The 19,325-nt window shown below is 44.4% G+C and overlaps 1 protein-coding gene across 25 annotated transcripts in view; it reads left to right on the forward strand.

The window, feature by feature from the left end:
* Positions 1–19,325, forward strand: part of MAGI1 (membrane associated guanylate kinase, WW and PDZ domain containing 1) — a 620,267-nt gene that overhangs the window by 369,493 nt on the left and 231,449 nt on the right. The window contains exon 1 of one of the 25 annotated variants that reach the window (XM_084765514.1): positions 16,530–16,664. The exons of 23 other annotated variants lie outside the window; for them this stretch is intronic. The gene's annotated coding sequence lies outside the window, so the exon portion shown is untranslated. Of the gene's footprint in view, positions 1–16,529; positions 16,665–16,690; positions 16,819–19,325 lie in introns of those variants that run through there. One more of the 25 variants, XM_084765513.1, reaches the window with a different exon arrangement.

A 19,325-nucleotide genomic window follows, 5' to 3' on the forward strand; every position in this document is an offset into this window, starting at 1 on the left:
GTGAGGCCATAGCATGCTCTTGAGTGGTCATAACAGGGAAGCGTGGGCCAACACTGGCAGACCCAGATACCTCAGAGTCATCACATGTTTTGTTTTAATTGTTTGTCACTGCACCATCAGAACCCTTTTACTGTTGCAGAAACTTTCATATTCCCAGAATTCAGTTACAGAACTATTTAGGGTTTCAAAAACCCTAAATAGGTTTTAGGAACTGATGGGATAGCTCACCAAATGAAAGCACTTGTAATGAAAGCCCGAATATCTGAGTTCAATCCCTGAGAGCCGTACTAGAAAGAAAAGACTGTTGAAAGCTGACCTTTGACCTCCTCCATACATACCATGGCCTGAAATCACCTGCACTCACACACAGCTTGCTCTCAAGCGCGCACACACACACACACACACACACACACACACACACACACACAGGTACAAAATCAACTTCTCAATGAGATTTTATTCAATTTAGACTAGAAAATGTCTATTGTTCTAACTCAATTATAATGTGAATGAAATTGTCGTATTAATGAATGGCATACTGCATTTGAAATCAGGCAGTTGCCTGGGAAGGTAGCAGGGCTAGCACAGGGCATGAGGTCCTTTATGAATCTCCAAGAACGCTCTTCTCCACATATAACTAACTGGTTACCACTTCTGTCTGGAAATATGCACTGAAGTATTTATGGCCAGGGTGAATACAACTAATGTCAGTTCTTTTTCTTTCTTTCTTTCTTTCTTTCTTTTTTTCTTTTATTTTTCTTTTAGTTTTTTGAGACATGGTTTCCCTATGTTATTTTGGTTGTCCTAGATTTACTTTGTAGACCAGGCTGGCCTTGAACTCACAGTGATCCACCTGCCTCTGCTTCCCAGATTAAAGAGGTGTGCCACCACGCCCGGTAAGATTCACTCTTAATCAGTGGGTCATAGTGCCTGGAGAGAGAACTTTTAAATAGAAAAGGAATTGGTAATGAAGCCTATGTCTCTTCTTGGTAGGTTTGTATTTTCTTTTTCTCTGTTAATTACTATGTAGTTTTAGAATCCCATCAAAGACACTATGGTGTTCAAATTCAATGGCTACTATTCATTAATCTGTGGTTGATGCTCTTGAGTGACTATATAACCTTAAGGAATAGCCCAGTTCTAACAGTTGACTTTCTGCTAGATACACAATTTGAGGGAGTGTGGAAAAAAATTGTCAATCATTTTGGAGGCGGCATGTGTCCCAAAGATGCTTTCTAAATATTATGACGTAGTGTGTTATCCAGGTAATATCTGCCACACATTTATCAGAAACCCAATCTAAAAGAGCTCTTCATTCTTTGTCTCTTTAATCCATTATTTATAGTTCCAAATTCAAACAGGATCTTGGTTCTGAACCTGTAATGCTTCCAGGTCTGTGGCTCCCACACTGTGCCAAGCAGGGAAACAAACACAGAAGCTGGACCAGCTTATCAGACCCCAGAATGAATGTCACCAAACAGGAGAGGACCTGGTTCAGTGTTGGTCTAGATTGCATTTCTCCACACTGTGGGGTTACCCTGGGCAGGTTGGGTTGACTGCTGGGGCCCGTGGGAACATTTTTCTGATCTTTCTTATCATTTAGAAGCCCATCAATGGTTTTTCCAAATACTACATACTTCCCTTCCAGCCAGTCACACCCAGAACATGTAATAACATGTAATAAAAAAAAACCCTGGCAGCCATTTGTAGTGGACCTCCCTCTTTGCTGCCTTGTCTGATAGCTTGTAAAGAGTATCAACTGCATGTGTCCACCCTTCTGAGTTGAGTCATTCTGCTATGCTTTTTCTCTCCAGGGATTGACTAAAACCCTCTGAAACTGAGAGCCAAAGGAGCCAAAGGAAATTTGTTCTTTGTTTCTTTCAGATATTTTGGCCACGGTGATACAAATGTAATTAATGAACTATCATGATTGGTCCTTAATGAGTTGTAACTATCCAGCCTGGCTTTCCCAATTAAAATGTCTACTTATCCAGCCTGTGTGTATTTAATTCATTTCTCTGCCTCCTAGAAAAATGTTTACTGAAAAGCAGTACCCAGCAGGTAAATGTGTTGGGTGCTCAGCGTTAGAGATGAGCTGAGTAAATTTCCTGCTTTCAGGGAGTTTACTGTGTAGTAGGGAAGAGAAAATGAGTGCAGGGGAGAGCCACCATAAGCCCAGTGAGTCAGTGTGGCATGAGGTATGACATAATTCAGAAAAGATATGCAGGTGAAAGCAGCGGAAAAATGAGGAAACGTCTACCCCTGTGACTGTGCGCTAAGAGAAGAGACCCCATTGATGCCTTGCATTGTTTACTGCACCGTCCTACTGTCAGTAGGTTTATTTGAAGAATTCATTAAAGCTTTGTGTAGTGGTGCATGCCTTTAACACTAGCCCTTGGGAGGCAAAGGGAGGCAGGATCGCTGAGTCATAACCCAGCCTGGTTTATACCCTGATTTCCAAGACAGCCAGTTCTTAAGTTTGAGTCCATGGTGAATAGGAGACTTGAGACAGATGACCTTGGGTAGCCTACCTTTCCTGGGTAGCTTGATGGGTATGGCCTTCAGCCTTGGCTTTGGAATGAAGAAGCCCATGAAAGTATTGACTATTTGCAAGGTCCCGCTACATGAGCAAGATGTTCTCTGACAGTCCTCAGGCCTTTCCCAGGACCTCATCATCTGCTTCCTCTTCTCCAGTCCCTATTCTACAGGTGACTTATGCAGAGTTGGGGTTTCCTGCCCTTTTCTGCCTGTTAGAAGCAGGCTGTTCTGTTGTCTTAGGAGTGTTGTTTGAAAAGCAAGACAAGGTTTGGTTAGACTGGAAATGAAGCCATTTTCAAAGTCACGCGCTGTTAACCTGTGGGGGATTTGTTCCTCTGGTTTCTGCTTGGGATGGTTTCTCCTCACCCATCTCGAGGACGGGAACATTAAGTCTTTACAGCATATGGGAGCTGCAGCTTTTGCATTCGTTGTTTCATCTACCGATTTTAAAGATCTATATGTCTTGTTTTCATCTCTAATTGGTTTTACATAGCTTCAGCTTCACTTAATTAGGATTTGTGAAGGAAACGCCACATCTGTCTCAGCAGAATTTTGCAAGAAGACATTGCCTGAGTGGTAGATGAAATGTTCTTTCGTTGTGTGGTTTGACTTCAGATGAGGCACCCTGGGAAACCTCTTCGGAGGGAAGTTGGGACGTAGCTATTAGTAACGTGTTTGCCATAGCTGTATGAGACCTTGAGTTTGGGTCTCAGCACTCATCCTATGAAGTCAGGTATGTGGCAGTTCCCTGTAGTTCTGGTGATGGGGATTTGGAGCCAAGGGGATCCCCAAAGCTCTCCGGATAGCCTTGCTGAATCAGTGAGCTCAAGATCTAATCAGAGATGAGTGGGTCCAAAATGTAGAGTAGAGAGCAATAGAGAGAAGTTACTTGTTTTGGCTTCTGACCTCCACGCACATGAGTGCTCACACACACACACGCACACACACACACATGCACACGTGCACTGAAATTCTGCCAGATTTCTGGCAGCGGAACTTACAGTGGCACTGGGGTGATGCTTTGTTTTGAGAACTGTGGCCTAGAGGTTTCATTGAGTTTTTTTGTTTTGTTTCAAAGTTCTAATCCTCCCAAAGGATAGATTAAGGGTAGACACCTACCGTATACTACCTAGTACATTTTGTCAGAATTGCACACCTGCACAAATTCACACCATTCATGATTCTGCGGAGGATGTTTGTGCCTCTGCAGTACACAGTAGAGTGCATCATTTACAAACCGAAAAGTGGGTGGGGAGGTAGTGAGAATATATATATATCTCAGTAGGTCACGTGGGGCACCACCCATATAAAAGGCCAGGTATAGTAGCAAGTAATTATAAAGTCAATGCAGGGGACTTGGAAACAGGATGCTCCCTGCAGCTGGCTGGGCAGCCACCCTGGTGTCACTTTACTTGAGGAGCTTCAGGCCAGTGAGAAACCCTGTCTTAGAAAGCAAGGTGGACAGTGCTTAAGGAATGACACCCAGGGTTGACCCCTGTCCTATATGTCCACACCATAAAGTCTCAACTTCTGGGACAAATGGCTTAAGGTGGCTATTTAACACTTCAGAGTGAACCCAGCCCCCAGGTTCTCCTAAAGTCCCTCAGCCCTTACATGTTTCAGGGGCCTCCTGGCTGGCATACCTAGCCCGCTACCCTAAACTTCTCCATCCCAGGGCCTAGATTTTTTCCCTTCCCTATATAATCCAACTAGTTTGCTTACCTGGTCCTTTACATCTCTCTTCTGGGCCTCTCGGCTGCTGCATCTGACTGCCCTCTCTCCCTCCTTCCTGCCCTCCCCATCTCCTCACATAGGTCAGGGCCATGACCACTCTAGACTTCCCCAGCTGCGCCTGCTTCTGGCTATGTTCTCCCTTTTATCTACAATAAATTTTCTTCTCCACTATATATAGGAGCAGTCATATCCATTTCTTTTCTTTTCTTTTTTTCAATCACACACAGAACATGCATATGTACCTGCTTGTTTGTGTGAGCAGAGCCATATAATTGGCCCAAGACATTGTAACAGGCCCCTTGCAGTTCCCAGACGTTCTCAGAAGTAACCATGATTCTGATGTTATCCTATAAATAGGTTTTTCTTCTTGAGCTTCATGTAACTATAACCCTGTAGTGTATATATATTGTGGTTGTGTGTGTGTGTGTATGTGTCTGAGAGAGAGAGAGAGAGAGACAGAGACACAGAGAGAGACAGAGACATAGAGACAGAGACAGAGAGACCGACCTTTGCTTCGTTGATTCTTTGCTTCATCCATGTATGTTCCAGGGCTTGAACTTAGGTCTTCAGGCTTGGAGGCAAGTGTCTTTACTCAACTGATATACGTTGCCAGGCCTGGTTCTGTCATCACTAATGTTGCTCTTTTGAGATGTATCCTTGTGTTTGAATATAACAGTAATTTCCTTTTCTCCCACTGAGTAGTTTTTCATGGACTGCCATTGGTTCTGTAGCTTTCTATGGTCTCTAGCTTTTAGTTCATCCTGTATATATTCTTATGCAATTGGGACACGATACAATAAAATGCACAATACAATAAAAGTAAAGAGTTCAAAGTGAAGACATGAATTCAGTTGTAGTAGGTCTTGCCAAAGCATTTCCAAGGTGGCTGTAGGTAGCTTTTACTCTGAACCTACACTGAGGGCAGGTCATACCTCATTGTCAGATTCATTACATATTGTTAGTTTGTTGAAAAAAAAATATTTTTGTCATCATGGTGGGTATACAGCAGTGTGTATTTGTGACTCTTGCATTCTTGCTGATACACAATGACATTGAGCATCATTTCAAATACTTTTTGTCTAGTTACATATCTTCCCTTGTAAGATTCCTACCCAAATTTGTTTCCATGATTCTTTTAGATTGTCTTTTCCTCAAAGCTGTAGCAGGAGTTATCTGTTCTTGGGCAAAAGGGGCTTGCAGGTTAGAAGCACTTTTTATTTTTAGATCTCTTAAGCACAATAACTTAAACTTAAAACATAGCTTCATCCATCACAAGACCTGTCTTAAAAGGAAAAAAAAAGTGTTAAATAGTAAATTTTAAAAAACCCAAACATTAAAAAAAAAAATTCCTCACCGGGGCCTAAGGGAGATGGCTCAGTGGTTAAAGAGCTTGTCTTGCAAGCACAGGGCCTGGGTTTGATCTCTAGAGCCCATGTAAAAATACCTGGATGTGCTAGCTTTGAATTGTCATCTCAGTGAAGGCGAGGCAGAGACAGGCAGGTTCCCAAGGTTGCCTTAGCCTAGTGAGTTTCAGATTCTGTGAGAGTCCATGTGTCAGTAAAAACAAGATGGATGGCATCTGAGGAATGACACCACTTGACGTTGTCTTCTGCCCTGCATGTTTGCATGCACATCACAGTCACAGACTGAGATGTGCACATGCATGCACTCGCTCGCGCGCACACACACACACACACACACACACACACACACACACAAAGAAAACTTTACAGAATGGGCCCAGCTATTCCTGCTTTATAGATAGGCCACAGGAAAAGTGACACAGACTGTAAGACAATCACCAAGCGTCAAGCAGGAAGCACTCTGTCCCAGGCACAGGTGAATAATGTCCAAGTTAAGAAGAATCTATTCTTGTATCATGGGTCAGATTCATTAAGACATTGTGAAGCTTTTCCCTTTCGCCGCCGTGTGTGCCCTTAGCTGCCTCCTGCTCTTTTGTAGTACAAAAAGAGAGTGGTCGCATGCATAATACTTGCTGGGCTGAAAGTGCCTGGCTCCTTACAAAGGCACGCTAGAGGTCATATCAATTCTCCTAAGAAATTTGTCTTTGCAAGGGAGACAAATGTGGAGGAAAAGTGAGTTTCTAAAAGGAGGGCAGTAAGATAAAATGTAAATGTACCACTTAATTAGAGCATCTTCCTGCCCTGCTGAGGAGCCTGCAGGAAAAAGGCCTGGGCTTTGTCTTTCCCTGCTTCCTCATCCTTTGTTGCTTAGCTCCTTGGAGACTCACTTTGCTGCTTTGTAAAGTAGGGAGAACAGTTCCTTCCCTCCGCTGTGTGTTGAGAGGCTTTGCTCACTGCTTGGCCTCCAGACTGCAAGGCCTCTATTGGGATCTGTGGGAGCTGTGATGTGATGGGTGATGCTCACAGTGAGTGCTGGTGATGATGGAGATGATGAAGGGACCTCTTTTCTCTAAGAGGGACCTTGCTATCACTAGGCTTGTTTGAGGGTAGAGGCAGTAAATGTTAGAAAGGAGGAGTGGTTCCTCTGGGAGGGACCATGCAGATGTCAAGTGACTGTTGGAGCATTGTTCCTGGATGCTCCTTTGCATGTCAAGCTCGGGGCTTGGGCCAAAAGGACATCCCAAATGACTTACAGTGAGTTTCCTTGTTATATTTGGCATGTGTATTTGAAAGTATGTTTTAACCAGACTATGCTGCTGGATGCCTTTAATCTTAGCACTCCAAGGCAGGCAGATCTCTGTGTTCTGGGCCACCCTGGTCTACAGAGTGAATTTCCCCAACAGCCAGGGCTTTAGAGAGAAACCTTGTCTCGGGATGGGGTAGGGGTGGGAGGATTATATATAAATTGGAACAAAATCATAGTGATTTGAGAAGGTACTAGAATTTACTTTCAGCGGCTTCCATCGTCCTGGCTTTGGGACACTGAGGTACACTCTTGGAGTTGTTAGTAAATGCAGACGTCAAACGTGGGCTCACAACCCCTCTACCATCTGGCATTGTGTACTTGGATAACTGGCTTCCCTCGGGTTTCCTAACATTTTACAAGCAAGATTGTGCTATGTTCCCCATAGACTTAGAGAATTGGGAGACATAACATTTCAAAATATGACTTGGCACGCAATTGGCGGCCACGTTGCTGAGGTAAATCCATGAGCCCGGTGAGTAGTGTCAACTTTAGCGATACTTCCTTGTGAACACAGATGAATGGTACAAAGGAAGGTGTGTTTTAAGCACATCTACCAGACCACGTAGCCTTGCTCAGCCTCATCTGTTGTTGTGGCTACAAGCAGGCTTTGATTCTGTAATTCTGTCACCACATGTTCCACGCTCTTTAGAGCAATTGCAATCGAAATAAATCTGCTGTGTAACTAGCCTGCCATTGAGCGATCTATAATTTACCGACATAAAACACACTAACCTGCGCATTAAAATGGTAAGTGTGATGTTGTAGCCTTATTTTTTTTTTCCTCTCTCCCCCTCATTAACTATAAAGCCTTTATGCATGCTTTCAAGGTAAGTCAGGCCGTACAAAAGGGTCTGGTTAGCCACATGAGCTTTTACCTTTGTTGCCATTTCTTGAGCCCTCTGAAGTGAGTGGCTGTGTGTAGGAGGGAAGGTGAACATTTTTGCAGTAGTTCAAAACCCCCATGAAGCACACCCATGTTGCACATCACTTACCCCAGCCAATGCACATCTATGTTTCCCACCCTCTTTAGTTACTCATTGCAACAGATTTTTTTTTTTAAATCAGGACCTCACATAGGTGTTATGTGAGTAGACCATAATGCACCACACATAAAATGTTCCAACATCATAGCTCCCGTTCTCTTGTGGTCTGAGCCCAGTGAGAGCCACAACAGAGAAGACCAAGAGGGCAAGATTGCAGCCCGGGCTTAATGGAAGTTGTACAGTGTTGAGGATGAAGGGTCATGACCTTGTAAAGCAGTCCATCCGTAGTAAGGTCCTGCAAGGAAAGGTCCCATGGTGACGGCACCCCTCCCTGTTCAGTGCATGTCTGGAGCTTCTGGGACGTTTATCTTTGGCGCCATTGTAGACTTTTTTTTTTCCTCATAGCCCTTTTGCATAGATGTCATTACGTGAGCCATTGTTAAGTGACACGTGGAAGCCTGCTGCTTGACAGACTTGGGAAAGTTCGCGTGCATGCCAGTGAAGAAGCCAGGCTCTATTTGCCTTGGAGAGTACTGTAAAATAGTGGTGGCTGTAAGGAAATGTTCTGTGTCTACTCTGTTTCCTTCTCTTGTTCAAGGTGACAGCCTTTGGAATTTGGTATATTTCCTCTTTGCTATATGGCTCCCTGGCTAACTTAGGAAAGTCTCTAAGTTGTCAGTGGATTGTTTTCTATAAGGGGAGAGGGGTCACGTCCTCATATATTTGTAGCAATTCAAGTCAAAATCCAGTTGGAAAACGGCATTTCAAATTGTTACATTTCCCCCCTTTTCATTTATAGTAGAAGTCAAAGGTTCTCATAAGGAGGCTGTGCCTCTGTGGGCCTGTACATAACAGCGAAGTGATTTATCGTTTGTCTTTGACATTACATGAAAGTCATCATAATCCACACGCATCAAAAAACAGCAACAGTGATTCCTCATCACATCTTGGTTATAAGTTGACATAATAATCAGGTCGTTTGATTAACTTAAAAAGCATCAGATAAATTAAAGTTCTTTTGTTTAAGTTCTCTTTCCCCAAAGATATTTGTTACTTCCTAAATGAGCATTATAGATTAAACTTAGGAGACAATCAGTGTCCTTTTCCCAGCACAGCTTTGCTGCATAATCCAAAGAGTTGTACTTAAAAATTGTATCCTTTGAAAAGGAGTTTCAGTTCGATCAGTGCCTCTTTTGTTTTGTAAGGACAGTATTTCTAGATTTGCAGATGCGTGGTTTTCTCCATCTGGTTGTATAGAAACACAGCTGTATATATGTAATGTTATAGTTTTCTTTTGTCCTTCACACCTATTAAGGATATAGCTTATAATTAATAACATGTTAAAGCTAAGTTGTTTCCCACTTCCAGCATCTCATGTATCCTAGGCTGGCCTTGAACTTGCTTTATATCCAAGTGTGACTTTGCACATCTGATCCTCCTGCCCTCCATATCCTGAGTGCTGGGATCACATGTATGAGCCACCATACCCAGTCTATGTAGCACTAGGCATTGAACCCTGCCATTGTGCATGCTGGACAATCACTCTAGATCTGAGCCATATCCCTAGCCCCAAACCAAGGAAATTTTGTTATTGAAAAAGACCACCTAGTGCTATGGTTTGAAAAATATCTCCCATGAAATAAACGGCTGATGTGATAAGACTTAAATCAAGTGTGAAAGGAGGCAGAGCTGTTATGAGAGGGCTTATGATAACATGTTTGTGTTCTGTCATGGCACTGCACTGTGATGACCCAGGGTTCATCCTTCTGATAATGCAGAAACAAGCTCCCATCATGGGACAAGAGAGCAACAGCTCTTGTGGGATTCTGAAGCCCATTGGCACCTTGGCTTTGAAGTCTCCAGTTAACAGAACTGTGTGACACAGACCTCACAAATTTCTACTTCTTATAAACATCAACCCAAATGGACTAAGACAGGACTGTTTATTTTTGTTACTTGTGCTTTGAGCTTGTGTGTCTAGGCTGATAAATGAGCATGTGGGTGACTTTAGTTCAAAGGAGTTGCCTTCGGGCATCAGTACCTGGCCCCTTGTCTACTTCCATGGCTCCAGCAACTAGCAAGAATTTCCACCTGCATTTTTAATGAATACCTTGAGGGGTTTTCATTCCATATAATTATCAAGTTATTGTACCAGTAATACATATATTTTGTATATTTGTTTCATTCCATATGATTATCAAGTTATTCTTGTGTACCAGTAACACAAAATTTCATGTGAACTTTGTAATATGATAGTGTTTAATTTTTGTCTGATAACCATGGACTATTATTTAAATCCTCTAATTATTTGTCTAGCACATGTGAGATACCTGGACTTCCGGCACCCCATCACTAATACATGCAACATATGCACACATGTTTGGGGGCTAGATGTAGTATAGCTGTACATGTCAGTGTAGGAGGATAGCTCAGTCTCTCATGTACCGAGCCCTGAGCTTGATTTGCAGCACTGAAAAAGCAAAATGAAACAAAATATCTCTCAGGTGTCTTTTTCTCATAATTGATACATGTGTTCTGAGTTGCCTTTCCCTCACTGTGACAAAGTATCCCAAGAAAAAATCAACTTAAAGGAAAGGCTTGTGTTAGCTCAGTGTCAGAAGGCTTTGGCCAATACTGGTATGGCCCCATTGCTTTTGGGCCTATAGAATACCAGGACATCACAGAGGAAGGGTGTGGCTGAGCAAATCTCTTTAGCTCAGCCTGGCTAAGAAGCAGAGAGGTGAGAGGAAGGTATAGGGATCCCAGCACCCTCAGGCCGTGCCCTAACAACCTGGCAGTGCTCACTTCTTGAAAGTTGCCTTACCACCCAGCGGTGCCACAATCAGGCAATGGAATGCTTAGCACTAGACTGTGGGGGGTGCTAGGATCCAAACCAGAACACATATGAACACGGATAAAAGACACATGATATATAGCAAAGAGTGTGCATTTGGGGAATTGTATAATGGGCACCACACTCTATATTAAATGCTGGGTAAGAGCTTTCTGTAAAATATGTGGCGCATGTGTCTTTTGCTTCTTTGTTTCAGTAGTTGGGAGCGGAGAGGAGAGAATAGTACTTTCATCTTAACCATGTTGCATTTTGCATTTAGTCATTTCTCTCCTTTGTTTTTGTTTTGTTTTTAGAATAAGATTTATTTGCTTTATGTATATGAGTGCTCTATCTGCGTGTCACACCTGCATGCCAGGAGAGGGCATCAGATCACATTATAGATGGTTGTGAGCCACCGTGTGGTTGCTGGGAATTGAACTCAGGACTTCTGGAAGAGCAGACAGTGCTCTTAACCTCTGGGCCATCTCTCCAGCCTGTTTTTATATTTTAAAATTATTCTTTCATATTATATCTAGAGTGCATTTCCCCCCTCTCTTCTCCCAGTCCTTTCCTCTTACCTCCCCCTCCCCCAGATCCAGTCTTCTATTTGCCTTCAAGAAAGGGCCGGCCACCCAGGGATATCAACCACAGGTGCCATATGAAGGTGCAATGCTTATAGGCACAAACCCTCATATTAGCTCTACTGTTCTTAAGACAGTTCCATTAGTATATTATCCCAGAAAGTAACACATCTGTCTAGGTTTCCAAATTAATAGAGTTAGATATGACATCTTCTTACACATGAAAATAAACTTTTTTCTATTTATAATGCTTTACCTTTTGTTTGTTTGTTTTTTGAGACAGGGTTTCTATGTGTAGCCATGCCTGTCCTGGATTTGCTTTGTAGACCAGGCTGGCCTCAAACTCACAGCGATCTGCCTGTCTGTGCCTCTCGAGTGCTGGGATTAAAGGCGTGTGCCACCAGGCCCAGCTTCTCAAAGACATCTTAATGAAAAAGACAACTAGCAGGAATACACACAGAGAAACCCTGTCTCAAAAAACAAAACAAATAAAAAGAAAAGGAGATGTCTTTGAGACTATTAAGTGATACCTCTTAGTGATTGTGACTTGTATTCCTGATGGATGACCAAGTTACACTGAGCACATTCTCGTGTGTTTATTGGTCACCTGTGTACCATCATTGGAGAATAGTTTAAATCCTTCACTCTCCTTTCAAATGGGCTGCTTTTGTTTTTGTATTAACTACTAGTAGAAGTCCTCCATATATTCTGTGTATAAGCTCCTCATCAGATGTGATTTACAAATATTCTCTCCCATTCTATTGATTCTCCTTTCCTTATCTTGATAATATTATTCTCAGGGGTAGAAAAGTGATCTCATTGATCTGTAATGTGCCTGATTCGGGTGTGTGTCCTTTTGTTATCATTGCCTACCTGAGCACTATAAAGATCAATAAAGCTCTTTCTTCTGAGAGTTGTGTCAGTTTCAGCTGTCATCTCTTGTGAGTAAATTTTTGTATATGGTGTGAGAAGGGTTTCTCTGGGTAGCCCTGGCTATCTTGGAATTTTCTCTGTAGACTAGGCTGCCCTCCAGAGCAGGCCTCTGTCTTTTCAGTGCTAGGATTAAAGGTGTGTGTCACTACAGGTAGGCCAGTTCTATCCTTTTGTATATGAGTATCTTAAACTCCCAGAACTGTTAGATCTTTAAAAAAAAACAAAAAACCTTTTTAAAGTTTATCTTTCAGGCTTATCACTTTATAATCTAGTTGTTTCTTGTCATCCTTCCATGAATGTACTTAAGACTGTCATTTCTTTATGTGTGGGTGCCTAGGCACCTTCTGCAGATTTAAGTTTCTTATCAGTGCCCATTTTTTTTTTTTTGCCTCCTTCCTATTGTTTTTTGTTGGTTTTGATTTTGGTTTTTGAAGACAGGGTTTCACTGTGTAACCCTATATATCCTGGAATTCAACTCAGTAGACCAGGCTGGCCCGGAACTCAGATTCTCCTGCCTCTGCCTCTGGGATGCTGGGATTAAAGGTGTGTGCTGCCGCCACCACCCTGTTTCCTTTCTGTTAATGTCTTTTTTGTTGTTGTTGTTGTTGTTGTTGCATTCTACTTAGTGAATGTGGCTTGGGTTGTCATCCATCATAATTTTATCCAAGGACAATTGTATTATATTTACTACAGAGCTCCTTTCCCAAACTCAGAGATGGCCTATGTCTGTTTATTCTGTCCCTCAGGGCTGTGCTCTTGGTATGTACTCAATCAATTCTCGGAACGAACATATGGAATCTGGGTGTGGAGGTGCAGAGCTGCTGTCAGGACAGGAAACTGAGGCAACTGAGAGTGAGTGAATTCAAGGCCAGCATGGATGATATAGTGAGATCCTGCCTTAAAAATAACAAACCAAGTCAGAGGAATCTGATTACCAGTTACAGCCTGGCATGGCAGTGTCTAGTCCCAGCACATAGAAGGCAGAGGCTGGCCGTTGCTGGAAGGTTAAGACTAGCTTGTTGTACATGGAGAACTCCCAGCTATCTAGAGCTACATGGTGAGACCTGTTATCTCAAACTACCCCCTTCCCAGAAAAAGGCATATTCATAAAAAGCAGGGAGTAGATCCCCAACCAGAAGGTAGCTGAGATGGTTATCCTAAGCACGTCTGTGTGCCAGGCATTCATTCAGCGTCTGCACCCTCCCACCTAGTCATTATCCCTGCCTTACGGGGCACGGGAGAAAGTATAGGTGTTGCCCAGTGAAGCTGTTGGTCCCATTAATGACGGAGAAAGAGCCCATGTTGGGTGGCTCTCCATTGGTACCAGATCCCACTTTAAAAACAACCTGCAGTCCAGCCTTCCAAGTGGTCCCAGTGTTTACTCAGTCTGGTGGCTGGCTTTGGAGGTGCTCAGAGAGAAACCTTTTGGCCTTTTCTCACAGCTTGTTAAAGTGTTGGTGGGAAGAGATGTCTACACTAAACTTTTACTTTGAACAGAAGACCCTGTGTGACTGGCCTTTGGGGTCTAGAAATCAGGTCGTAATGAATGAAGGGCACATTGGCTCTTATTTTGTGTATGTTTTAGGTGTGATTTCAAAAGACGTCGTCTGAGGCACCTTTCCTTACCTTTCCTGGAGGCCGTTTGATCCCTGAGGATCTGGAATTGTGAAGCTGAGGGTCTGCTCTCTGATAAAGCCTGAGCCAATTCCCATGGCCTCTTTGCCTGTGTTTCTTTTATGCAGGGCTGCCGGGAGGTGGGGTGACAAAAACATAAAGTTGGGCAGGTAGGGAGATGGGGAGAAGTTGGGGCTATATATAATATAATTAAAATATATCGTTATTGTTCCGGATATTTTCCATCCACATGAAGTCTGTTTTTCTCACCCTTTTGAAAACTGGAAAGCTACATTCTTGAACATGGACTGTGTAAAAGTTCCCTCCTTATTCCATCAAGAGGATGGTCTTGCAGTTTTGTTCCCTTTGGTGCAGTCTCTGTGCAGCTTCCTTGCAATAGAGCAGTTTAATTTGTACCGTACAATCCTTTCTTGTGGAAAACTAATAAAATACAAATTCCAGTTTGGGCATGAAATTGCGGCTTTATGTGACACCTTTCTGTCTGATGAGGATAGATAATGATGTCAGCACTTAGGCATGTTGTGTGCAAGGCTGATAAGCAGAGCATTCCCTGAAGTTTATCCTTCCCCTGGAAATGAGACTGTAAACTGATCCTTTGCATTCAGCGCTTAGGATCTCACCTGCCAGAAACAAACACCACCCCAAAATCAAGCAACCTACCAAAACTATGATTTGAGATGGAAAGGAATTGTAATAAATAGTAGTCACATGTGACACACAGGAACCTTCTTGTCTGTATGCATGGGCTGGGGACGCTTTACTTTCCTATTTTTCCCATGTGCAGATAACTGTAACAGAAGCAGTGATAAAAGTGACACCCGACACTGACCTCTGGCCTCACGAGCACACATGCGATGCACACATTCATACACTCAGCAATCACAATGACCACCATCATGTGGGAATAATATACAGAAGTTTCCAGCACAGTTCACCAATGTTCAAAAGCAGAAAGAGGAGAGAGAGGCTTGGCACACATGGAGCCTGACCCTAGTGTTCAGTCTTTCAACCTTAAGAGGAGTCTTAGAAGTGCAGTCTTCAGCCTGTGGTGGTGGCACAAGCCATTAATCCCAGCACTCAGGAGGCAGGGGATCTCTGAGTTCCAGAACAGCCAAAGCTACCCAGCTTGAAAACAAACAAACAAACAAACAAACAAACAAAATGCACTCTTGTCACTCCCTGGGTTGTTCAAGGAACAGAAGATTCCATTTCCCTGCTTAGAGTGACAGGTTTGCACTTAGCTGACTCCGCATCCTGGGGAAGGTGGGTTCCCTCTTTATCTGGCCAGTGGACCTGCCCCCTTGGCCTTTCCCTCTCCCATCTGTCAAATGCTTTGGCTTTCTGCCACTCCATCCATTTTTTCCCCCTCATCATCCTTCATCAGAAAGTTTTAGATTCCTTTGTCTCCTGTCCATACTTTAGTATTTAATTCTTAGCAGTGCCTCACATGTGACTGTGGAGCTGTGGGACTGCAGGTGGTGGGTAGCACACCCCGTTAGTGCTACCCCTGCCCATAGGAAGTGCTTGTTCTCTAGCTCTGCGTCTCTGAGCGCTCTCTCTCCCACTCCCCCAGCTGGGATGAGTATCCTGAGCAAGAAATAAGACCTGGGGTCACACCTCAGTGTGAGGGGTAGGGAGATGACCTAGTGAAATGTGTGCTGCACAAACAGAAGGGCCCTAGAGCCCCGGGTGCAGCACTGTGCACCTTCAATCCTAGTGCTGGGGAGGCAGAGAGAAGGGTATCCCATGGGCCTAGCTGAGCTGCCTCAAAAATTAATCTATAAAAATGACTGAAGGCACCTGACAAAGATCTGTGAGCACACATGTACACACACACACACACACACACACACACACACACACACACACACACACTCGGTGGGGGGGGGGCACATGTAATCACAAAGAACAGGAAAAGTAAGTTTGAATACAAAGTGATAAACCCCAAAGAATTTGATTCTAAGTGGAACTCTACCTTTAGTTTATTTCTAGTCAGCTGCTTGAAGAGAAATCATTCAAATTCTCATTCTCAGCTTCTTCATCATCTTTAACTCCAAGAAACAGTTATTTCAGATATAAGAATTATTTCTGTGAAATTCCTTTCAAAGTTAGGAGAAAGGCCGAGGGAACTCGGGAGGCTCTTGTCCCCGTTCTTGGGAGTCACCCACCTTTCCTTACCATACCCCCAAGCCCTCACCCATCTGTCCACTCAGCTGCCAGTCCTTAGCAAATGGGGCATCCCGATTTCCCGCCTTTCCTTGGTCAAGGGCTCCCTAGGACCAATCGGGTGGTGGGGACTTGACATGTCCTGGTAGGGGAGCTAGCTGGGTCCCGCCCCCTCCCGCCCCCTTCACAGGTGCAGCCCTAATCCCCCCTGGCCTAGATATCAGGCAGCCTCTAAGAACCCGGGCTCTGTGATGTAATGCGCTTTTTTCACACTCCCGGCTTAAATACAGATGGAAATTGTTGTCATGTGTTAGAAATGTCGCCAGTGATATAAAAGGCGCAAGCTTGAGCATCTTCTCTCCCTTCTCGCACATCAGCTGCTCCTCCAGCCACATCCTGTGTCCTGGAAACCCCACTCAGTGGTCAGGTGGCCGAGGAGCCCCCAGCTAGCTTAGGAAGGGGTTCAGATCCCACTCCCCACCCCCGCCTCTCCTTACAGCCGCTGCGGAGCCGGAGGACCAGCGTGGTGGGAGGCTCTTTCAGGCGCACAAAAGGAAGGATTAATCTTGGCGATTGGCTGGGCTTTTGCAGGCAAGTACAAGTCCACGATCTTCCCCTGGCCATCCCCTGCCCATCTCTGGATTCGAACGCTCGGTCATTGGAGGAAGGCTGGGGATCAGGCAAGCGGCGACAGGGGCGCCTGCCACCGGAGGTTTGCGCTTGGCTTGTGGGAACATCCATGGAGGTGAAGATGCCATGTGTGGTGTGTGGACCAGGGAGGAGGGGAGGCTGTGGGCCAGCTTGGGAGGGCCAGATGGCCGAGGCTGCGTTTTAATTCAACGGGCAGGCAGGCCCCGTTTGGCTGGGCAGGGTGGGAGGAGAAGCCGGGAAGGGGGGAAAAAAAAAAATCAGAGGTCAGTGGGTAGGGAGAGGCTGGGCTCCAGAGCAGATGCCTGGCGAACAATGGGGCTTTTGAAGGGGATGCTGGAGGAAGTGTGGCGTGCGCTTTGTATTGCCTCCTCCGCATTGCAGGTTGGAATCGGGCAGCTAAATTTTAATGAAGTGCATTCCAAAGTGTGCTCGTCAGCCTGGGCTTGGGGAGCCTGGGCGAGGGGCGGCCCCCAGGCTTTGCTGAATGGGGACTGGGGATGGTAGGGGGAGGGGGGGCCACCGAAATGAGTTCCTGATGGATGGTGAAGGGGGAGATGAAAGCCTGCTCAGTGTGGAGGGCAGGGAGGGGAAGGGGAGGGGAAAGCCTTAGGCCCCCTTGCATATTAATAGGCTCCAGCAGGTGTTGGTAAATGCGTGTTGCAGCATTGTTCTGGCGCCCAGGCTGGAGAAGGCGGGGAGACAGAGAGCTGCTTCTCCTGGCGGTAGTGGGCAAATGCCTTTGCACTTTGGAAGAGCTTTGTAAGCTCCTGAGAAAATAAGGAAGGAAAGGACCACCGTCCCCTCTCTTCCTTTCCCCCACTTTTAAAAGGAGGAATGTACATGCAGAAGGCTTTTTAAGTTTGCTTCCTGGAAATTAACATGTGTTTGTGAGAACACTGTCTTGTCTAGGTAAGGTGGTTATGCTTGGCTGTGGGCATCATCAGTAAATAGAGGAATCTGGAGTCTAGCTTAGAGAGCTTGGGAGCTGGAAGGCTGGTCTCCCTGCTGGTTCTTAATGGGCCAATCCTGGTATACTGGTGTCTTTATTTCCTTAAAGAGGCAGGAGGGTGTACCTTTCTTCCTCTTCTCAAACTCGGAGTCTGTCTGACCGGAGGGCCAAGGGGGCAATGAAGTGTGCAAGGAAGCTGTCTCATCCATAGAGTTGGCCTTCCACACAAAGGGAGTGGATTTGTGTCTGAACTAAATAGTCTGAGGGTATGTGTTGTTTATTTGTAAGGATTAGGAATAGGCCCCTTTCTTTTTCTAAGAGTTGACTATGCCTAGAGTCCTATTCATTGAGAACCATTTAGAAGGCTTTTTAGTTAGGGCTGTGCACTGGTCAAATAACCCTTGCTGGTTTTGTTGTTTGCTTGCATGCTTGTTTTTTACTACTCTTGGCTAGAACCTATCCAGTGTTTTCAAAAGGTTCAGACATGTTCATTGGAGGTTCAGATGAAAACTGAAAGCGTTTGTAGAGGAAAGGGTGTGTGTGTGTGATTTTTTTTTTTGAAAATATTTAACCGTGAGTTTATATACAATATATCCATATATATAACTGTGCACATTTAAACATAGGCTAACATTGCCTTTTGGGTTTTGAGGGAGATGATTTTGTTGAGAAAGGCTTACGTTGTATCATCCATAAGGCCAGTGCCTTCTGAAAACTGGTGATTTACCAGAACTTTGCAACCCTGAGTTGATGAGATAGAGGGTCAGATTCTTTTCATGATTCCACTTGCACAGTACCTGGTCAGTAACTCTGAGCTCACCACTCACCTATGAATTGTAGCACTGTTGAAAGCTTGAGCAGATTAATGGTATCAACACTGCCTTGATTCCTTTATTTCTCAGCTGAGCAAACAGAAGCCTCTGCCTCTGCCTCTGCCTCTGCCCCTGGCTTGCCTTTCTGCTTTGGGCTTTGGGGAAGGAAGGGATTGCTGCAAAGACCCTCCTCTGAGTCCCCAGTCCCACTGTTTCCTACCCGACCATGTTAAATGCTGGAGCGTTCTTGCTTCGCTTCCCTCTGTAGTTCCCCAGGCTGCAAATTTCAAGTTGTGTTTCTATGGTAATGCCTTGAAGAAAATGTTTGATATTGTATCTGGCTCTCTTGTATTTTTACTACAGAGGTGGAATTAACCTATTCCCCCCCCCCCCCCCACTGAACTTAGACTTGAGGTTTACCTGTTGGTCCTTGTTGAGCAGAAAGCAGAGGCAGGTTGTGTCTGTTATAGAACTTTCCCAAGAAGACTGGAGCTTCCATGTACAACCCAGGGTGTGTCCAGTGCAGCGACTACCCACTGGGTTTATTTGACACTGAGGCTGTTTCTGTGATGCGCAGCTGTAGATGGGCCATTCTGACACATGATAACACACAGTCCCTAAGTTATTGGCATCAAAGAAGTCATGGCTGTAGCTGAGGTGCATCAGGAACATTTTCCAGTAGTGTATTCCATTTTGCTCTTGTCATGGGGATAGAAGTAGAAGAAAGAAGAAAGGAGAGGGAGAAAGAATAAAACCTTTACATTTACAAAGTTAAGCACTGGTTAGTACCAGTGTCTAAGATGAATAAACAAGCAAACAAACAAAAAGTCACAGTTTCTC

The sequence above is a fragment of the Acomys minous genome, assembly GCF_964271855.1.
Source record: "Acomys minous genome assembly, chromosome: 17".
Taxonomy (NCBI): Eukaryota; Metazoa; Chordata; class Mammalia; order Rodentia; family Muridae; genus Acomys; species Acomys minous.